Source organism: Sciurus vulgaris (genome assembly GCF_902686455.1).
Source record: "Sciurus vulgaris genome assembly, chromosome: 1".
Lineage (NCBI taxonomy): Eukaryota > Metazoa > Chordata > Mammalia > Rodentia > Sciuridae > Sciurus > Sciurus vulgaris.
In genome coordinates, this window is record NC_136461.1 from 47,658,420 (window position 1) to 47,680,025 (window position 21,606).

General features: G+C 42.2%; 1 pseudogene across 1 annotated transcript; it reads right to left on the reverse strand.

Moving 5' to 3' along the window:
* Positions 1-318: 318 nt before the first annotated feature.
* On the reverse strand, positions 319-3,342 carry LOC306664714 (ADP/ATP translocase 3-like; annotated as a pseudogene). The gene is made up of 2 exons: positions 3,229-3,342; positions 319-1,537 (listed from the first exon to the last, which is right to left on the reverse strand). The product of its transcript is annotated as an ADP/ATP translocase 3-like (transcript).
* Between the last annotated feature and the right edge of the window lie 18,264 nt (positions 3,343-21,606).

A 21,606-nucleotide genomic window follows, 5' to 3' on the forward strand; every position in this document is an offset into this window, starting at 1 on the left:
CTGTTGAAATATGGGTAGTATGATAGAAAACCTGAATTTTAAATTTATTTAATTACTTTTAAATAGCCAAGCACAGTAAGTGGTCACCATATTGGAAATACAGATCTAATGAGTATGATTAGTGTTTCAGATGCATTTTCTCTCACACAGAACAGATCCTATAGTGTGCACATATTCCAAAAGAATTTTTTTAAGGGAAGGGAAGATGAGGGCAGAAAATAATCATCATTCATGGATGGCATACTGTATGTAAGAACAGAAGTAAATCTTAGTTCACTTACTCCTCCAAGGCTGGGCAATGGGCATTATCTATCCTAATTTTTTTTTTTTTTTCCCCCTGTGACCTGTTTTATTGTTCGCATCAGGAATGCCCGACATGGAACATGATTGTGAAGACTCAGCTGTGCTAGGAGCTATTACTTAGGTACAAATACAGACATGATTCTCTGGTGTAAATAAATACTCAACATGAGGCGGGTCCCAGGTCTCTGGACTCTAGGTCTGCCTGGTGGACCTGCCGGGCCCTGGACCCGCGTGATATCTCGACCCTGAAGCGCCACGTGGAGGGGGAGTCCGTGGTCCCAGGGGACCCCAGGGCGCCCCTGCAGAGCCCCCAGCCCTCTGGACACCCTCTAGCCAGGAGGAAGACTGGAATTCCCAGAAGGTCCATGGTCCGCAGCGGTGGGGCGCTCCTGCCCCTGGTCCCCTGGCCCCTGGCCGTGCAGCGGAGCCTAGATGACCTTCTTCAGCTTGTCTACAACACCAGCACGAAGGCCCCGCCCATGCCCGCAGCACGTTGGACCAGGCGCCCTTGAAGAAGGCCTTGCAGCTCTGGTCCTTGAGATCTTCCTCCAGCTGTCCACCGTGCCCGTGTACGGGATGCCGGCTCCTTTGCGCTCCGACTGCATCATCATGCGCCGCCGCACCGTGTCGAAGGGGTAGGAGGCCACGCCAGCCCCGGCCGTGACGGTCTGCGCCATCATCCAGCTCACCACGATGTGCGTGTTCTTGGGGTCGGGCAGCACGCCCTTGGCCGTGTGGTCCACCCCAAAGTAGGTGGCCCGGTAGATGATGATGCCCTGCACGGACACGCTGAAGCCCTGGAACAGGCCGAGCACGCCGTCCGACTTGGTGATCTTCACCAGGCAGTCGCCCAGGCCCTTGAACTCACGCTCCTCGGTGCCCGACTTGCCCACTTCGGCCGCCAGCCGGGTCCTGACGAAATCCACGAGTAGAGGAAGCAGAGCGAGGTGGCCCCCGCCGTGCTCCCGGAGGCCAGGTTGCCGGCGAAGTACCTCCAGAACTGGGTGTGCTTGTCCACGCCCCCCAGGAAGACCTCCTTGTACTTATCCTGGAAGGCGAGGGTCAGGGCTTGCGTGGGGAAGTAGCGGATGACGTTGGCTAGGTTGCCCCTCCAGAAGGACGGTACGCCCTGCTTCTTAGAGATGCGGAAGATGCAGTCCACGATGCCTTTGTACTGCTTGTCGGCCGCCATCTGCTTGCTGGCATGTTGCACCCGGGGGTCCTTGCAACGATGCTGTCAATCACTGCGATATTTAATGCAACCTCTGAATGGCTGCACAGGCTCAGCCTAGCTTACAACTACGCGGCTGTGTGGTTATTACAGGGCATCGGCGGGACACCTACAATGGGGGGGGGGGGGTACTGACCAGTGGGCACTGACAACGGTAAGGGTCACACAGAAAGGTGCAACCCGGAGGCAGCCCAAGGCGACCTATCTATCCTAATTTTATCAACAAGGAGAGTAAAACCCAGAGGAATTCTATAAACTGCCCAAGGTCTCACTCATCAATATAGAATGGGAATTTGAGCCCAGATCTGAATCTAAATTATGTCCACTCTAACATGTATCTTAAACTTCCTTGTGTATGTGAAACATTTATGCCTCTCATTTGGATGCTGGAGGGCTATGGGCAGTGAGTCTTCATTTCTAACAAGCTTCAAAGGGATATCAAGACTTTAGGTTCATGAACTATATTTTGGCTAATATAACACTCTCTTTATAAAGCAAAATTTCTTCTCTTCCTCCAAATGTCATTAAATACCTACAGAAAGGGGAAGTTACAGTTGTAAAAATAATTACTAAAGTTCTGAGAAGCAAGTGTGCCCTTGTTGACTTGGAAGAGAGCACCTTTGACATTGGAGATGTGAGGGACTCATCTTCAAGGGAGGAGAACCAACATGTAGTCACACCTCAGTCTAACCCAATGGTACAACCACCCAGGGAAGGACTTTCAATCAGAGCATGGGATAGTCCAAAAAATATGTGCTTTGGGATGAGGTGGGTTTTGGGGAAGAATCCCAGTTCTGATTGTTGCCAGCGACATGACCTTGGGCAAGTCACCATCATCCAACCCTCTGAGACCCTGTTTTGCCTTGACGAAAATTAGGACAGGAGTTGAAACTCATGGATTGTAGTAAAAATGGTAGGGGCAGAAAGGGCTGAGATACCTTTCCCTCAGCCATCGGAAGCATCCCTCCTGACACTCCTATAATAAAGACAGGTTAACAAGAGAGTAGCGTATAGATTTATATAATCAAAATTTTATCTGACACACAGGCTTCATAAATCATGACCCAAAGATCCACAGAAAATTGTTCATTTTTATTCTTAGATTTGATAAAGAAAGGAGTTATGTAGAGATATGATTGGATACAAAGTGTATGATGTTATGGTAATGAACTGATGGGGAACCCAGCAAGAACTGTCTTTCCATAGTCTTCTTGGCTTCTCTGCAGCATTCCTTCCTCCCCAGTCTAGGGCAGGACCCTTCTGAAATGAGGGTCCTCAAAGAAGAAGATAGATGGGAGAGATTGACCTTTCTTAGTTTTGTAGCTTACTTTGGGGCAGATGAGGTGTAGTTACTATGACTTTGGATAAGAGGAATTCTGGATTCTCTGACTTGCTTTGGCAGAGAAAGAGGTGGGAGACAGGAAAGCAAGAGAAGGTCAGGGAGGACTTTGCTTCTGAGGCCATCAGCATCCTTCATTTCCCAGTACGGAACAAGCCAAACCACCATGTTATGTTCTGAGCCCAGCAAAACAGAGAAATCACACATGCAAAGTGTTTGACTGAACCCAGTCTCAGCAGATGGCTGTAGTTCTTCCTCTCTCCTGCATTTCTGCTTCACTCACCTCTCCTGGGCACTCTTCCCCAAAGGCAACTCTGAGTGGTGAAGAGAGGATGAGCCACAGTCTACCCTTTACCCCAGTCAGCCTCTTGTGGACCTTGACCTCCAGAAAGGCTGGACGCTCCACCAGGCCACTAACCCTGTTATCTTTACATTCTTCCCCAAGGGTCTGCAGTGGAAATTCCTCCATTTTATCTCTGCATCCCAACTAGATTTAAGACACAGGGGAGACAGGGAGAGAGAACAAGTCTAATTCACTAAAATAATCTATGCTGAAATCCAAATAACTTTAGTTAAAAAAAAATTAATTACATGATTTCTTCGACAGGCAGCAGCAGAGTTCACATCAAGGGCCCGTGTTTTAGTTGAATGTGATGTTTTTCCACACTTCAGAAAAGTCTTAGGGGCAAGGCTTAACGTTAATATAAAAGGAAGACCACTGTCTTCAGCAACCATTTCCACTGAGGAAAGTGACCTCCAACTCACTATCTACTGTCCATCTTCCCCAAGAGCTTAGCCAGGAGGGGTGTCTCTCCATGAGGATTCCCCTGTCTCCTAGACACCTGGCTTTCTGTGTGAACAATACCAACACTCTTGGCTATATGTAAAACTGTCAGAGTCTCACCTACTGAACTAGAAAATTGTAGGCTTGCTTTTTCACCCATCCCAGCACAGTGAATGTCATATATATGGAGTTCAAAACACACAAGTAGGCATTTGTTAAAATGTACTGATTTGTTTGTTTATTTCTTCGTAGCAGATTGCAATATTGATTTCAATTCTACAGCCAAACCCACACCATGGGTAAGCACCCTCCATGCCCCTACCATTCTGTTTCTCTCTCTCTGTCTCTCCCTCTCTCTTTCACACACACACACACACACACACACACCACACACACACACACACACAAGTTCTGCTGCTGCTGCAGATCTTGAGTGAGCCTGGGGGGGAAAAAAAAATCTCAACTGCAAAAGAAGTTTAAAATAACGTTTCAAAGCATAAGTTCTTTATTTTAACAAGAAGGAAAAAAGGAACGAAGGCCCCATTCTGAATTGACCCTATGTGTTTTTCTTCTCTAAGTGTGCAAAGAAAACTAGATTAAGATTAAAAAGTTGGCGGAAGGCCATTTAGATACGCCCAGAAATTATAGCTCAGCTGCTAATGGTTACTCAGCTTACATCTGATTAAGGTTTTCCCTGCAACTGAAAATTGTTTCCCCACTCCAGGCCCAGCTGGACCCAGACAGTCCTGGGCCTCCCAGTAGTGGGTCTTCCCAAGGTCCAGGATCCAGGCTGGGGCCTGGAGATCCTGAGCGCCTGTCATTTCCCTTGCCTCCCTCCTTCCTTCCTTCTCTCCTGGCAAAGACCGTATCCTGTTGCTCTGAGAAAGGCCCAAGAGAAAGGCCAGCAGCAAGTTATTGTGCTGGGAACGAAGACAAATGAGTCCCTTTTCTGTGAGGCTCCTGGCATCCTGTTGGAGGAAGGAAAGGACAATGCTTTGAGGGAGCTGGCTTTGCTGACCCCCTCCTGACAGCTCTCCCTCCCCTTTCCGGTGCAAGTCTGTCAGCCCCAAAGCCCCCACTTCCTGAGCGATCATTAGATGCACGTGTGAGGTATGTGGTTCCCATGCCCAGGGCAGATTCCTGGCCCAAGCTCAGGAAGTGCAGCTCAAAGAGCCCTGGCTGAGGACCCTGAGCCAGAGGAGAGGTTTTGGCTCCTTTCTCTCCCTGCCAGGGTGGCAATGCCAGATCACTTCACATCCCAGGGCCTCTGTTATGGCATTTATCTAAGTATCTTCTGTGAAACTGCAGGCTGCATCCATGGTTTCAAAACCCACCTAGGCATCAGAATCACCTGGAGAGCTTTGGTGACACTAGGCTCTCGGCAGGCATTTCATCACCAGAGGTGTTCTGTAATGATCTCGGTTCCCCCTGAAATAAAAGATGATCCCTTCCTCTCCCCTTACCAAGCTCTTTGCTAACCCTGTTCAGTCAATGGGTGGCTGGCAGATGGATAGGCACAGCACATGGAAACAAGAAGCAGTAAGCAGGAGTGATGAGGAGAGCAAGTCTCAGAGATAGACTCTGAGCAAGCAAACCCAGACGCACCACTGGACAGGGGACATCAGGCAGAACTTGGGACCACTGGGTGCTTCCCTTTATTTATCTATAAAATGGGATTAATAATAATAATCATGACTTTCCAGGATTGTTGGAAGGAGAGTTGAATCCTTAGGTTAAAAGCCTTTAAAATAGTATTTGATAAGTATAGTAAGTAGTACTATTATAGTTATCCCAGAAGTTCACAGGCATATTTCTCCATCATTGCACATGAAAGGAATGTTTTCTTCTGGGCTAGTATCAGGCCAAGCACTGGTGATCTAGGAATGAATAAAACACATTCCTGCCTTCCAGAAGCTTTCAGGTTATCCAGGGACTTGGACTCACAAAGAACCCAATTGTCACCAGCTGTGTTTTCCAAAGAAGCAGACTCAGAAGGTGTTTAGCACACAGGATGTTTTAGGGATGTCATGGGAGGAATACCTGTGGAAAGGAAGAAGATGGAGGCAGAGCTGGCAGAGTGAGAAAGCAATCCATGAAGCAGGCCCCAGAACAATGCTGCTCCCCACCAGGAGTTTTGAAACTAGAGCAAAGTTAGACCAAGATAACTAGAGGTCTTTATGCTCTTGATCAACTGGCTACTGGACCACTGGTCTTGGGCTGCTCAGAAAGGGGTGTGACCTTGGATGAGGCATCTCTTCCCTGTAGGTTTACACCTGACCACACTCCCAGAAACTGGGGTGACGTGTGCTTCATGGAAAAGGGTTCTGGGTGGTGCATCGAGTGTCTACTTCGAATTTGGGGTAAATTGTGATAAAAAAAACAAGAAGTACAGAGAAGATGAGCAGTTAATAATAATATATTTGAAACACCTGGTATTTATTTGATGGCATTTATGACTTTCAAAGCTTTTTCTAAATACTAAATCTTACTTGTGACTTGCATTCTAGGGTCTCAAGGAAAGTTGGGAAACCATACATGGTAAAGAAAAATATTCTGGATTTGGAGCAAGAGACACACCCTGAATCCCAGCCCTGTCAATGTTTAGCTGGGGTTCTATGGACAGATTTCTCATGTTTACTAGGTCTGCTCTGAAAAAGAACTGATCACACATAATTTGAAGATTTGCAATAAGTTTAATTAGTGATAGAGTGGTGTATCATTGAAACTCAAAAAATAAATATCAATAATAAAACAACTTCTAAAATAAGCAACAATAAACATTATCTTCCATTTTACAGATGAAAATACTGAGACCATAAAAGTGAGATACTTTTCTAAGGGATCAGAGTGGACTACAGGTAGATCCAAGACTCTTGTCTACTAAGTTCTGTAGCATGTTGTGACCATATAGTTTGCCATCTTACCAAACACAATGGCGCTCTCTCTCAAATTTTATCCTCCAAGGTTTCATTTTCTTTCCTGTCTCTCCTCTGAACTTTTTTAAAAATGTAAACCAGCTCAGTTTCTGTCTCCTACTGTGTATGCACTATCTTTCCTTCTGCCTTTCTGTTTGACTCTCTCCACATGTTTTCCAGGTAAGTGCCACAAAAATCTGAGACCTGTGTCAGCAAAGATAGAAATCTCCCATAGATCAACTGGGTTTGTGAGAAGGAGGTAGGAGGCTGAGGGCAGGACTAATTATTCAAAATTAGCAATTACCAGTACAGTAAAGATACCTAGGAGACAGAATAGATGGCCTAAGAATTGGATTAGGGTCCTGCAGTCCCCCTAATGTGCAATGACAGGGAGTTCTAGAAGGTGATGGGAGAGAGTCTGTGACATGTAAGGTAGCAAAAGGAACACCACAGAACCTCAGAAAGACGAAGACTCAAGGGCAGCAACAATTTACAATTTGCATGAAAATAGTCCAGTTTTAGTAGTATTTTAGCAACTGGTGCAGCCTTACAGGTAAGTTTCAAATTTTCTGTCTCTAAACCTGAGCTCTTTCTACCACTCCATGTACTTTAAAAGGAATGCAAAGAGACTATCTATGGAAGCCATAGCAAGCATATTCTCTTCTATCTCTGTTAGGCATTAACAGTATACTGAAAAGAACATAAGACTTGGAATCAGAAGACCAGGAAACAATTCAACTCTGCCCCTTACTAATTCTGAGAACTTGGCCAAGCCTCTTACTTTCTATGAGTTGCATTTCCTTCCTTTAGTTAACAGGCATAGTAAACACTGATCTTCTAGAATGTAATGAAAACTGAACATCATTATGTAAGTAACAGAATGCCTGGAATACAGTGGGTGGTTAATAAATGTCCTACTCTCCCTACCCCCAGTTTCTGTCTCTTCCATCCCTTTCCTGTCTCCTACTGCTAATCCCTAGGGCTCATGCCCTGAAAATTGGAGACACCCAAGATTAGAAACAATAATAAAAGCCTTTACAAGTATAGAAAGTTATCAAGATTTGCAAACCTGCCTGGAGTAGATACTTCTAACAAGGAAGTAGAATCACATGAACAGTTCTTTCCTGCCTTTTCTTCCCAAGAATAGCAGACCTACCCTCTTTTCTAGTAGTGGAGAATAGGATCCATCAGCACTTGGTCCAGGTTATCTGCTTAGATAGATGAGTGCTAATCAGAAACTGCTTAAAATCCCACATGTTATAGTTGGATCTCTTTTTTTAACATTTTTTATTTGTTTTTTATATATTACAGACTGCATTTTAATTCATTGATCTTAAGTGTCTGCCAAAGGCTCATGTGGTAAAGTCTGGTCACTGGCTGATGGTACTATTAGAACCAGTGGAATCTTTAAGAAGGAATTGGTGGGAGGAAGGAAATTTAGAGGCATGCCCTTAAGGACATATTCCATCCCTGACCCTGTTCTCTTCTCTCTCTGCTTCCTGGCCACCATGAGGTAAGCACCATACCCCTCTAGGTGGGACCCCACAGTCCTGCATGGACTGAAACTTCTGAAACTATGAGCCCAAACAGATCTTTCCTCCTTTAAGTTCTCTATCTCGGGTATTTCATCACAGTGACAGAAAGCTGACTTAGCACACCACTCTGTTCCATAGGCACGTATGCAGGCACACACACATGCAAACACACCACCACGCGCACACACACACACCTTTGTTCTCTGTAAAAGATTTGATAAGTCCTGCTAGTTGAGTCCTTTGAAGTTCAAATTAATAATATTTGAGATTTTGATGATTCTGCCCATTGATTAATATGGCTGTTGGTCATCAATATTTTACAGTCAAGTACACTAATAGCTGTTTTTTTCCTCTTCTCTCTCAAATGATTGCTGCTTTATAAAGAGCAGACCTAGTTTTGTCTTCTTGTTATTAAGACCCTGAGCAGCATGTTTCCTTGACAATTCATGTTTCTTACTGACTTATTCAGTTAGTAACATTCAAAGCAATCTCAGTTGTTTTTTTAAAATGGTGTATTCAAGAGTCTTCAGCATTTTAACAAATCTAGAAGAAGGCCACTCTAAATATATGTTGTTATGCATCTGTGATACCATGCTTGCAGACAACTCTATCAGCTAAGTGTATTTGGGAGTGGGTGACCCTGAGAACCCTACTTTCACTAAAAACAAGGAAAAGAGATCGCAAATAACAACATATAACTGCCATTTACTGGGCACATGTTATGTGCCCGTTGCACCATGTTATCAGTGAGGCGATTAATGGAATGAGAGAAATTTTGCTTAGTGGAACACACTTCAAGAGGGCTCTGGTCCGAGGTTGTGTGTGTGTGTGTTAAATATTTGTTTGTTCAGTTTTGTGTAGTAAGGATTGAACCCAGGGATGCTCTGCCACTAAGCTACATGTCTCTCCAAGTTGCTGAGGTTTGGACTCAAATTTGCAGTCCCTCTTGCTTCAAACCTCCCAAGTAGCTGGGATTATAGGCATGAGCCTCCATGGCTGACTCTAGGTGCGTTGATGAGGAACTTTGACAGATAGCTTGTGATAGATGCAGATCTGAGACTTCCCAAAGAGTTAAACTACTTTTATGGAGGATCAGTCAATTAATGGGAACACTTTAGGCTTGTTGGTTAGGATGCACATATTTAGATGTAGAATTTGGTCAAGAGCTAAGAAGGGGGTGAGACGCTGAAGAGGTCCTGGGAGGATTTAAAAGAGGGACATTGGGGCTTTGCATGGTGGAGAGGTGAGCTAGTTAGAAGCAACACAGATTCAGGAGAGGAAAGGCATCAGAGAAGGATTCTAGATGTTTGTTCTGGAATATGCAGTGTAAGTTACCTCCTCTGACTCCAAGATAAGATCTACAGTAAGCAATTTTTAGTGTGGATGTATTTCCGCTGGAGTATGTAAAGAGGTTTCACATCTGCATTAAAGTTGATCTGAGGCAAGGGTGGGGCTGTAAGTATGGACTACCCATATTTGGGAAATAATAATTAAAGTGATAGTAATGACAATAGCAAGCTTCATAACTGAGCACTCGTTAAAAGGTAGGCTCAATGTAGATCTTATCTCAGTTAATCCTCATTTGCTACCATTAGCTTCCGTGGATCATCCCCTGTGATATAAATGAGGAAACTATAGCTCAGAGAGGTTAGGTAATTTGCCTGAGAAAATTCAGCAGTATGTGGAAAAGTGGGGCTAAGAACAGTGACTGCTTGACTCCAAAGTTTATCCACCCTCAGCCTTAATGCTGCTTCCTCAAGGGTGGGAGGCAGGGGGCTGGCATTCAGATTGGGGTGTAGTTTCTCCAAGATACACCCAGTGTGTGGGACATGACCTTAGTGGTCTGACCACTTCTTCTTGGCCCTCTGGTCTCTGGTGTCTCAGAAAGCCTATTAATTTCAGGTACCTTCTTCATAAGGGTTCATGGAATAATTAAATAAGTTAAGGAAAGCTGTTTTCAAAAAAGTGGATGAGCTTAAAACAGTGCCTGCATGGGACCCAATAAATGTTTTCTATTACTACTAAGAGATTCATGGGCAAATTCTCATTTAATTCTCACACAGTAGAAACTGTTACTATCATTTACAAATACTAAACTGAGGCCCAAGTTCATACTGAGAGTAAGTTATGGGGCCTGAATTCAAGCCCCAAACTGAAGGAATCCAGGCTTATTTTCACTGTACCTATTGTCCCTGGCTCCATCCCTCTGCCCTCTAGCTCCCCACATTTCTAGGATGGGAAAACAATAAGCTCACTCTGATTTCTACTTGTGGTTAAGATCTCATGCTGTGGACTTCCTAGGTCTTCTTCACTCTGAACTCCAAGGGGGGCAGAGTTGAAGCCAACAAGTCCAGCTTCTCCAAGGGCCCATCTTCTGACATGGGGGTGGGGAGTATGGGATGTTTAGTCTATTGTTTGTTTCCAGTAGTCTGCTTTTCAAGCCCTTTTCCCTAGAGGATCATGACTTAGGAATTCAAAATGAATGACTTTTCCAAAGCACTTCTGGTCATGTCTTCCATAGTTCTTCATGTTAAGATATTTTATCATGTTACCTATCTTGAAAGTCCAACCAAAAATGTCTGTTCTACTCATCTGCATTTAAATGGCCAAAATCTCAGAGTGCATGTGCACAGGCATGCGAATTTCATTCTTACTTCTAAAACAAAAAAAAAAATGTGTTTTGAAGTGTAGAGATGTTTTCAATGACTACATTGAACATTCAAATGGTCGCTAGTTTATTTAAGAGGGGCATTGGGAGTCTGGAGTGGTAGTCATTGATTCTAGGAGATAAGTCCCATCTCCTTCACTTACTAAGTGTATGACCTAAGGCAAATACCTCATATCTCATGAGGTTAAGCCCCAGCACCCTCATTTAGTAAAAAGAAAAGAATAACTATTATTATTATTCATATTGCTATGGTGCAGCTTAATGAGCAACCACATGCGAAATGCTTAGAACGTGTCAGTAGCTCAACACTGATTGCTAGTACCCATGATTGCTTCTGAGTATTTAATAATTCAGGTAAAGCAACTAGTATAATGCGAGGCACCAACTGAGTGGTTCGTAAAATGTTTGTTATCAGTAGAATTGCTGTTGTTGCTATTATCAGGATTAAACCTGTAGTGTTTTCTTTCTTTTTTTTCTTTTGGGTACTGGGGATGGAATTTAGGGGCACTCAACCACTGAGCCACATCCCAGCCCTATTTTGTATTTTATTTAGAGACAGGGTCTCACTGAGTTGCTTAGCTCACTGTTGCTGAGGTTGGCTTTGAACTCTAGATCCTCCTATCTCAGCCTCCCAAACCATTAGGATTACAGGCCATGCCCACCATGCCGCTGTAGTGTTTTCTTTTGATTTTGACGTTCATTCATTTAGCTTCATTCATTCATTCACAACTGATGTGCCTCCACTCAACATTGCTGTCCACACTGGATTGAGTCAGACACCTTGCTGGTATCAGAAAGTTCACAGATCCTGGGGCAAGACTGACCACAAAAGGTTTATCGTCTCGACAGAAAGAGAGGATTAATTGGAACCAGTCAGAAGGGATCCGGTAGAAGCAGTAACCTCTGAATCAGGAAGAGAGCCAGAGAAACTTCTCTGAAGAAGGCGCTGAGCTAAGACTTGAAGGAATGTGGCTGTTCACTGAAGGCAGGGGAAGGGGAAGCCCACCACAGGCCAGAGGCCTTGAGATGTAAGGTTGCATGAATTCGGCAAGCTATAACTCATCTAGACTGGTCTGTGCATAGACATTAAAAAAAAGCACGGTAAAGAGGTTGAGTTGGAGAGAGGACCTGGACAAGATCCAAGGGTAGAAGACCCTCTGTGCACACTGGGGACTGTGGCTCCATCCCACTGAAGTGGAGAGACATACATTGACCGGACAGAAGCCCAGGTATGATCATGGTGTCTGTGATATCTGCATATCCTGAGGATGGGTTGCAAGTGTCAGTATAGGGAGACAGGAGACTCATCCAGTTATAGCCATCCATTCATGTGACAGGCAATGAGGAGCAGGAAGAGGGGAGATAGGGCAAGAATGGGTCATGAGACGTCCTACCTTCCATTGATCATATGAGCCAATTCCACATTTACACGCACCACACACACACATATATTTATTGCCAATTATATGCATACATGTGTTTTATGTGTATATATATGTCACAGAAACACTACTATTAGGATATTATATGTGATATTAATATGCAGGTAACAATTACATGTGACAATCTATTAGGTAGAGAGCCCTGACTAATGCAACATCAGGAGTGCAAAAGGCAACAAGTAAGAATCCCACCTAGCGACACAGACTTTAAAGAACACCTAAGGGTGGACAGGAGGAGGAACAGGGCTGAGGTAGGGTGACTTCCTTGGTGAGGAGGTGGCTTTTCAGCTGATACAGGCAGCTGTGCAAGGACGAGAGCTAATGACAAGACAGCAGCCATGCAAGGACCCAGAGGGTAGGCATTCCAGGCCCCAAGACCAACTAAGACAAATGTCCTGAGGTGGAGACAGGAGTGGTGCTTGAGGGGAGGGGGAGGGGAGCCAAAGAGGCAAGGCTTGCACTGCCAGCTTCCTCTTCCAATGCTGGGTCCCCCTTGGGAGTGTCCTGAGAGCCCCTGATATGTGGACTGAGTCAACTCACCATCGAGTCTCCTCCAGTCTATACCAATACCCTGGGGAGTCCTGCCTGGACCCACTTGGCTCCTGGGCACTAGGGAACTGGGGCTTGTGACGGGAGGTAAACATCACTTTGAAGGTCTGTGTATTGCACTCTAAGAACAGAAAAAGAGAGACTCTTTATCTGGAAAAATTAGAAATCTACAGAAAAGTCGTAACACTAGTACCATAACTTATATGCTTCAAGCAGCCCCGCCAAGTGTTCTCACTGGCAACATGTGCCCTCTCCCTCTGCTTCTCTGGCATCTCCTGTGTGTATGTCACTGTGCCCTTTTTTTTTTTTTCTTTTATATATATATATATATATATATATTTTTTTTTTTTTTAAGTTATCATGAATCTTTGTTTAATTTTATTTTTTACGGGGTGCTGAGTATTGAACCCACGGCCTCACACATGCCAGGCAAGCGTTCCACCACTGAGTCACAACACCAGCCCCTCTGTGCCCATTTTAATGTGTTCACTGAACTATATGAATATTAGTTACAAACATCAAGATACTTTGCCCCCAGAGTAGTTCATCATGAATCTTCTAGAAAAAAGGAAACAAGAATATTCTTCCGTGAAACCAGTTTCCCTGCTTAGGAACTTACATTGAAAGACCACTAGTTCTAATGCAGAGTCCATATTAAAAATTTTCCAAATTTTCCTTTATAACTATTTCATTTTTCCAGTAAAGAATCATGCATTTTGACTATCAGGATTTTTTTCCCCAAAATCAATAGAGATCTTTTATTGTGTCATTAAAATATCACAAATCAGTCTTGTAATCCAGGGCGCTAGATAACTCTAAGATCCTATTCATCAGCCTGCTGAACCGCTTCCATTTCAAAAATGTAGATGCCATTCCAAAATTCCCTAATATTCTCGTTTTCAACTGTTGTGGTTTGCTGAATTAAAGTAGCTGAATTGAAACAAATTCAATAACATTTTCTTCAAAGATTAATTCATCTTTCTGAGCTTGAGACACAAGTAGCACCTGTCCTCACCCGAACCCTGAGGATGTATTTTTCACCCAAGAAATTCTGAATTTCATCAAGAGAGCCTTTTTCCTGAATGACAGCATGGATGGGACGAGACATATCCACAGAACTCATCTCGTACCCATACCCAACACGATACCCTGGGCATGTTCCGCACTTGACCACACATCGTGCAAACAGTGGCCAGTTCCTTACGAGTTCCCCACCATTCTTCAGCCCAGAACCTCTTCTTTTTCTTTCCATGGAGACTGAGTTCTACGTTGACCGAAGTCCTTCTGGGTCCTTCACAATAACCATGTGACCCTTCAGAGTGATGCTGTCATTGTTTGGAATGTGAGTCTGATGACTGAGAATGGTCTTCATTTTTGTAGTATGCAGCAAAGAAAGAATGTCTGACAATCGTGTTTCTTAGTCTCCTTTCATGCAGGATGATTCACCACAGTATTAGTTTATTTGTTTTTCCTTTTCAGTCTTCATGACAGTGAAATATTTAAGCATCTAAGCCAACTTTTATAGAATGTCCTCAGTTTGGATTCGCCTGGTTCTGTTTTGGTATAAATAGGACATAGGTGACTCCTTCCCAGTGTGTCACACCAGGGTGTATGGGATGCCCTATCATTCATTATATCATATTTGATCATCAGATAAAGTGGTATCCCAGATCTCATCATTGCAAAAGTGGCTTTATGCCTTTGTAGTTGCTAAGTAATCTATTTGTGTGAATATGTTCTGTCCCCTATATTTTTCACCCAGGAGTGTTAGCATCTATTAATGATTCTTGATTGGATCCATTTGTGAAATATAATTGCAAAATGGAAATTTTATATTTTTAGCCTCCACGGTACGTTTCTTGATTAATAATTTTTAGTAATGCAAAGCTTTCCTTATCACTTCCAAGGACATAGCCACTCTGGGCAATCCTGATGCCTGAGTTATACTGTCCAAGATTCAAATGCAATTCAAATTCAAAGTTCAATTGGTACATCCTAATTGACAGCTCTATTAAGACTGAGATAAGGGGTCATTCCTCAAAGAAAACTTTAGGTGAAATTATTAAATCAGGAGGAACCAGGCCTGATGGCACAAACCTATAATCTCAGTGACTTGGGAGTCTGAGACAGAGGGATCACAAGTTTGAGGCCACCTCAACAACTAAGCAAGGCCCTAAGCAACTTATTGAATACTGTCTCAAAATAATATATAAAAAGGTTTAGTGGTAAAGTGCCCCTGGGTTCAATACCTGGTACCAAGAATAAAAAAATAAATGAAATAAAATCAGGAGAAAAGGAAGCCAGGCAGGCATAGGCAACAGTTGCCCATATAACAAAGAATTAATATTGGTGGGACTTCCTATCATTATATAAGATACTCTAGTACCCAAAAACCCAAAAAACCCAAAGGCTGAATGTTTTCTCTGATATGAGGATGCTAATTCACAATAGGGGTAGGGGAGCACTAGGGAAGAATAGAGTTACTTTATATTAGGCAGAGGGGAGTGAGGGACGGGAAGGATAGTAGAGTGACAGACATTATTGCCTCATGTACATATATGACTGCATGACCGATGTGATTCTACAATATGTACAATCAGAAAAACGAGAAATTATACTCCACTTATATGATTTATCGAAATGCATAAATGCATTCTATTGTCATGTATGACTAAATAGAACAAATAAAAAATTTTTAAATAAGTAATTTTAAAAAGGTAGGGGAAAATCTTGGATCAAAATATCAGAAAGCTGTCCAGAAATGGCTTGGGGTTCATGGTATCCCAGATTCTTGAATCCTGTGCTTTATACATGTGGACTCTGATGCCAGCATTTACTCATGGCCCAAATAGCTCCTCTAGTTCAAGTTTTCACCCCTACATTCCAACTAAAAGAAGGAAGAAAGGAGAGAAAGAAGGTCACACACCTTTGCCTTTTCTGGAAGTTGTACATAACATCTCTGCTGACCTCCCACTGGGAAGAAGTAGCTGTCCGTAACTACAGTAAAAGTGAGGAAATATAGTTTTTATACTGGACAGTTCTTTGCTCAGCTAAGAACTTGGAGTTCTGTTACTAGAGATGAAGGAGAAAACCCAACCTGGAACAATGAGCAATCTCTTCTGTAGATCCCACGAGGAACATGCTAGAAAGCTCATTTTAAAGATGAGAACAAAAAAACTCAGTGAGACTAGACAACCTGGAAGGGATACACAGACTTAGATTACTGTGTCTGTTTGACTCAAAAACAAAAAAAAACCACTGTGCTATAGCAACTGATTTTGTCTTTTTCAATCCATACCTAATTCTCCAGGTGTAACTTTATTAAGTTGCCCTCTTTCTCTTTGAGGATTGAATTGCAGCCTTGTGACATAATGGCTCTGGTGATATCAAGTCTTTCTTAGAAACGTGTTATTCATTCCTGGCCAATGTTCCCCAGGCAGCTAGTGTGGACAGCTGAAACCCTGATACGTATATGGCAGTGACAAGAGATGCAGATGGAAAATAGAATGACAGGGGGTGTGTGTTGGAAAGTGCCCCAGCCAGGGAGTCTAGATACCATGCTTCCAGTCTCTGCTCAGTCACTCACTAATTATGTGATCCTGGCCCCATGATGACCCACTGTTCCTCAGTTCCTTCCTGCCTGTGTCCCCTCTAGCTCCCATTCTCTCTCATTTTGGGTATTATCTGCTTATATGTTGAGCCAAACTGGGATCTAGTATTTAAAACCCTCACTTCTGTGTGTTGGGCAATTTTAGAATCTAACAAGTTCCAGGGCCTGGCTATATAATTGGTTTTGTATTTTGCTTTTATAAAATCTCAAATGATTAATGAGAAATTCTGGTTTACCAGAAACTATGAGAAGAGATATCACATTTGATTTTCCCACCCTTGTATCTCCAGCAGCTGGTGCAGATCCTGGTACATAGTGAGCCCCGTAATATCTATGGACTTATGACCAACCTAGACAATGTCCTTCCTAGACATATGAGCAAATAATTCTCATCCCCACTCCTCAGGAGCAAGCAGGATCTTCAAGGGGAAGAATAATGAAATAAATTACACAGAGTACATTTAACAACTTTCCTCTTTTATTTTTTTGTAATAATTCTTCAAGAAAGCTATCATGATCTTTTTTTGATGATGAGAAATCTGAGATTCAGAAAGATAAAGTAGCTTAAGATCATATAGTTTAATTAGAAATGTTCAGGAAGTATATGAGGAAAACTATAAAGCATACATAAAATACAAAGATAGACTTGAACAAATGGAAGAATAATTTCTGTTCTTGATTCATACATCTCAGCATCACCAGGATGTCAATTCACCTTAGGTTCATTTATTAATTTATTGTAATTACTAAAAAATACCAATAAGCCTTTTTCCTAGCTAAACAAGCTGATACCAAACTTTACATGGAATAAGAAACATGTAAAAAGTAGAAAGGAAAACACTAAAAACAAATGCTAGGATGAAGCCTTTGCCACACCAAGTATTAACGCATCCTCCAAGCCTCTGTATTTGAAACAGAGCAGTGTTTATGAGTAGACAGACAAACAGCATTGATTAGGAAGCCCAGAAATGGTTTAATTCAAAGTGGAATAAAGGTAGTAATTCAAATCACTCACACAAAAATGGACTTTTTATTTAATGGTCTTGGGAAAATTAACCATTTGGAAAATATAAAATTAGATGCATTCCTTATGCTGTGGACAATAATACATTCCCAGTCTATCAAAGATCAAAATGTAGAATAATGAAACTATACAAAGTCCTGAAAGATTACACGATAAATTCCTTGCACTCTGAGTATAGAGGAAGGTTTTCCTATTATGACTCAAACAATAACAACAAGTGTTGTATGGGAAAACACCATAAGCAAAGTTAAAAGACAAATGACAAATTTGGAAAAAATATTTCTAACACTTATCGCAGATAAAAGACTAATATTTCTAACATGCAAAGAACTTTTAGATATAAAGGGAAAAAACAAAAATGATGTAAAAATCATGTGCAGATGCAAAAGACAGATGCATAAAGGCCTACTCATGCTAAGAGAAATACTATGTCAGGGAGCTTTACGAATGTCCGGACCTCCATTTCTTAGGCATTCACATTCTTGTGTCACACTCCTCTTGAGTGTGAGTTGGGCCTGGTGACTTGTTTCTAATGAAGATGATGCTGCAAAAGTATGGGATATCTCAAAAGTGATGGGACATCACTTAAACGTCACAAAAGACCCTGACTTTGGTCTTGGGTACCTCCTCTTATTCTCTAGTTCACTGGTTTTGAGAAAATCCTGTTGCCATGTTGTGATCTATCCAATGGAGAGACCCACACAGTAAGGAACCAGTGTCTCCAGCCAACAGCCAGCCAGGACCTGAGGCCTTCCAACCGTCATGTGTATGTGCTTAGAACTGGATCCTCCCCCAACTGAGCCTTGAGATGGCTGCAGCTTCAGAAGACAACTTGATCTGCTATAAAGAGACCCTGAGCCACAGGCATAAACTACTGAAATTTCGACTCACAAAAAGTTGTGAAATAATAAATTTTTGTTAGCAAGCCACTGAACAATTAGTTGTTTTAGGCCACAATTTTGAAACACTTTTAATGCAATAATAGATAACAATATGATTGTAAATTAAAACTACCCTGAGATATTCCTTATCACACATCAGATTGGCAAAAATTCAAGTTTCAAAAACAGTCACAATTATACATTGCTGCTGGGAAAATAAAACATTATAGCCTCTATAGAGAAAAATGTGCAGTATCTGACAAAATAATTATGCATGTACCTTTCAATCCAACAATTCCACTTCTAGGATTTTACATTGAAGATACATTCCAACAGTATAAAAATATAAATGCACGAAGTCCTTCATTGAACCATTATTTGTAAACTGTAAAAACAATACCCGAATGTAGGAGGTTGGCTAGACCCACAGAATACTATTATTTCACGTATCTATCACTTTGGAACAAACCACCTCAAATCTTAGTGACTTAAAACTACAACTTATTATTCTTAATGACTGGGCTTGGCTGAGTGGTTCTTCTTAGCCACAGGATATAGGCTGAGGTCACTCCACTGACCACATTCAGCTGAGTTCAGCTGGTGCTGGAACATACAAGATGGTCTCCTGTTCTCCAGGACCACTCTACATGGGGCCTCTCCCCACTCAGTCACCTCACCTGAGCTTCTTTAGAACATGATAGCTGCCTTCCAAGAGTGAGAAAACCAAATTCCATGGTCCTCTAAAGGTCAGGGTTTGGATGTCTGAGGGCATTGCATATGTCATATGCTATTGCTCAAAGCTAGCCACAACATCATCCCAAGTTCAAGAGGCTGTAGACTACCTCTGGCTAGGAGGAGCAGAAAATAAACATCTACCAAAACAATATGCAAGTACATAAAGAATAAGGGACATCTCCATGAACAAATTGTGGAATGACTGCAAGCATAAAAGCAAAGTTCAAAAGTGACACCTAAGATGCTACTTTTTCAGTAAGAAAGGAACACGTTTGCTTTTTGCCACTGTGACAAAATACCCAACAGAAACAACTTACAGGCAGAGACAAATTTATTTGGGCTTTTGATTTCAAAGGTTTCAAATCATGGTGATTCCATTGTTTCGGACCTGCGTGAAACAGAGCATAATGGTGGAGAGGGTTGTGCAGAGTAAACGCTTGCTCATCTCATGATGAGCTATCTCTCTATTAGAGAGAGAGATGAGGCTAGGGATAAGAAGTACCCTTCCAGGGCACACCCTCAGTGAACCTACTTCCCCCAAATAGGCCCTCATCTCAAAGTTTCCATCACCTCCCCACAATGCCAGCAGCTTGACCTTATCAGCAGATTAATCCATTGATGAAGTCGAGCTCTCATGGTCCAATCACTTGCTATGAGTCCCACCTCAGAAAATTGCTGTATTGGGGACCAGGTCCTTAGCACATGAGTCTTTGGGGGACATTCCAGGCCCAAATTATAACAAGGATAAATAATAAAAAAACACATATATCTATCTGCCTACTTGTTTTGCACTTTTGGAAAAAAATCAGGAAACAATACAATTGGTTACTTACAAAGGGAATGGGGCAGAAAGGATCAGGGAGGGAGGGCCTATCTCTGAATAAACTTTTTTGGATGGTGCTGACTTCGGAAACATGTTAATGTTTTACATGTTCAAAATATAAAATTAAGTTATCAAGGAAAAACATAAAAATGAATATGAAGACAAATGTACTCAGGAGTTACTCCAGATACTGAAGGGGAAAAATGTTTTATAGATAACATTAGAGGCATAATTGAAGACATTGCAATTACCAACTATATATAAAGGTTTTCTCTCAATGCTATCTTTCCTGAAACTGCACTGAGGTTAGATAATATCCTTGTTCTTAAGTAATCTACATTGAAGTACTAAAATGCATACTCTATGGAGCAATGAATACACAACTTCAAATGCTTCCAAACACCAAATGAAATATTAGTATGTTACAGTGTTCCCAAAATCTTAGTGCAATTTTAACTTTTGATAGTTTCTGAAATATAAATGCTACCAAATTACAGATTTATTTAAAAGTTTACTTCTAACTCTTACATTCATGTTTTGACTTTTGAACAGTAACAACTTTCTGATTTCAAGTTTTTGTTTCAGCAAACTTTTTTCATCTTCAGAGGGACTGAAACAAAAAGGGAAAAAGGAGAAAGCAAATGTAGCCAACTATTTTAAAATGGTGAATCTGGACAGAAGGCACATGGAAGTTTCCTGTACTATACTTGCAACTCTTTGGTAAGCTTGAAATTATTTCAAAATAAAATGTGTTTTTAGAAAAAAGTATATAATGGGAAGTGATTGGGATGTCTGTGTTCTGTACCTCGTTCAGGTTGTCTGATACCAAAGTTCAAGTTCACCCTCCTCCATGGCTCTACCTTTCATCTCGAGTAGGGGGATGGGTGTGCACTGACCCAGGCTCATTCTGTAACCACTGGGACCACCAGTGGCCAGGAGTGGGCAATCGGCCCATAGCTCAGAGCGGAGGAAGAGAAAGGAAAGGACTCCCACCACCCTTGGTCTTGAGAGACTCACTCTCTAATCCACTGAGCTAACCAACTCCAGACCTTTCCCTGAAGAGAACCGTGTAATAGGCGTGTAAAACGATGAAGGGGATTGCTTTGGAAACTTGTGTAAATAACTCTTTGGGCAGAAGAAAGATTGCCAACACCTGCTTTTTGTTTTCTGGTATTTATTAGAGCCACCCTGTAAGGAACCTCTAAGCTTCCTGGATCTCATTCACTCATCTGAGTTCATTCTTGGTTCAGGGTCAGCATGGGGATGGGGGGGTATGCTGGAAAAAGTTGTTAAGGATCAGAGGAGGGTCACTGACTCAGGGCTTTTAGGAGGTGAGGGTGGTTCAGAAAACCTCAACTAGATAATAATAATCTGGAGGCCAAATCTGGTTGTTCTCTGCTTTACCTAATCCTTTATTTTCAATTCCCATCTCCTCGTGCTGATTTATTAGTTCATATTCACCTACTTACCTATTAATAATTATTAGTCTCAAACTACCTCCAATCCTGGGAATAAAGTAATGAATAAGGTTGGTCTATGACCTTTGGAAGATAGAGGGACAGAAAATCTTATGGGGATAGTCACAGGTGCAGAGTCTCATAGGAGTAGGACCCAGCCAAGGAAATCCAGGTGAATCTTTGGAGTTGAATTAAAGATTCTGGGAATGGTGGGCAAAGAAAGATTCACCTAATCCTTTGCCACTCTAAAAGTGTGGTCCCTTGATCAGCACAGTCAGCATTACCTAGAACTTTCTAAAAGGCAGAATCT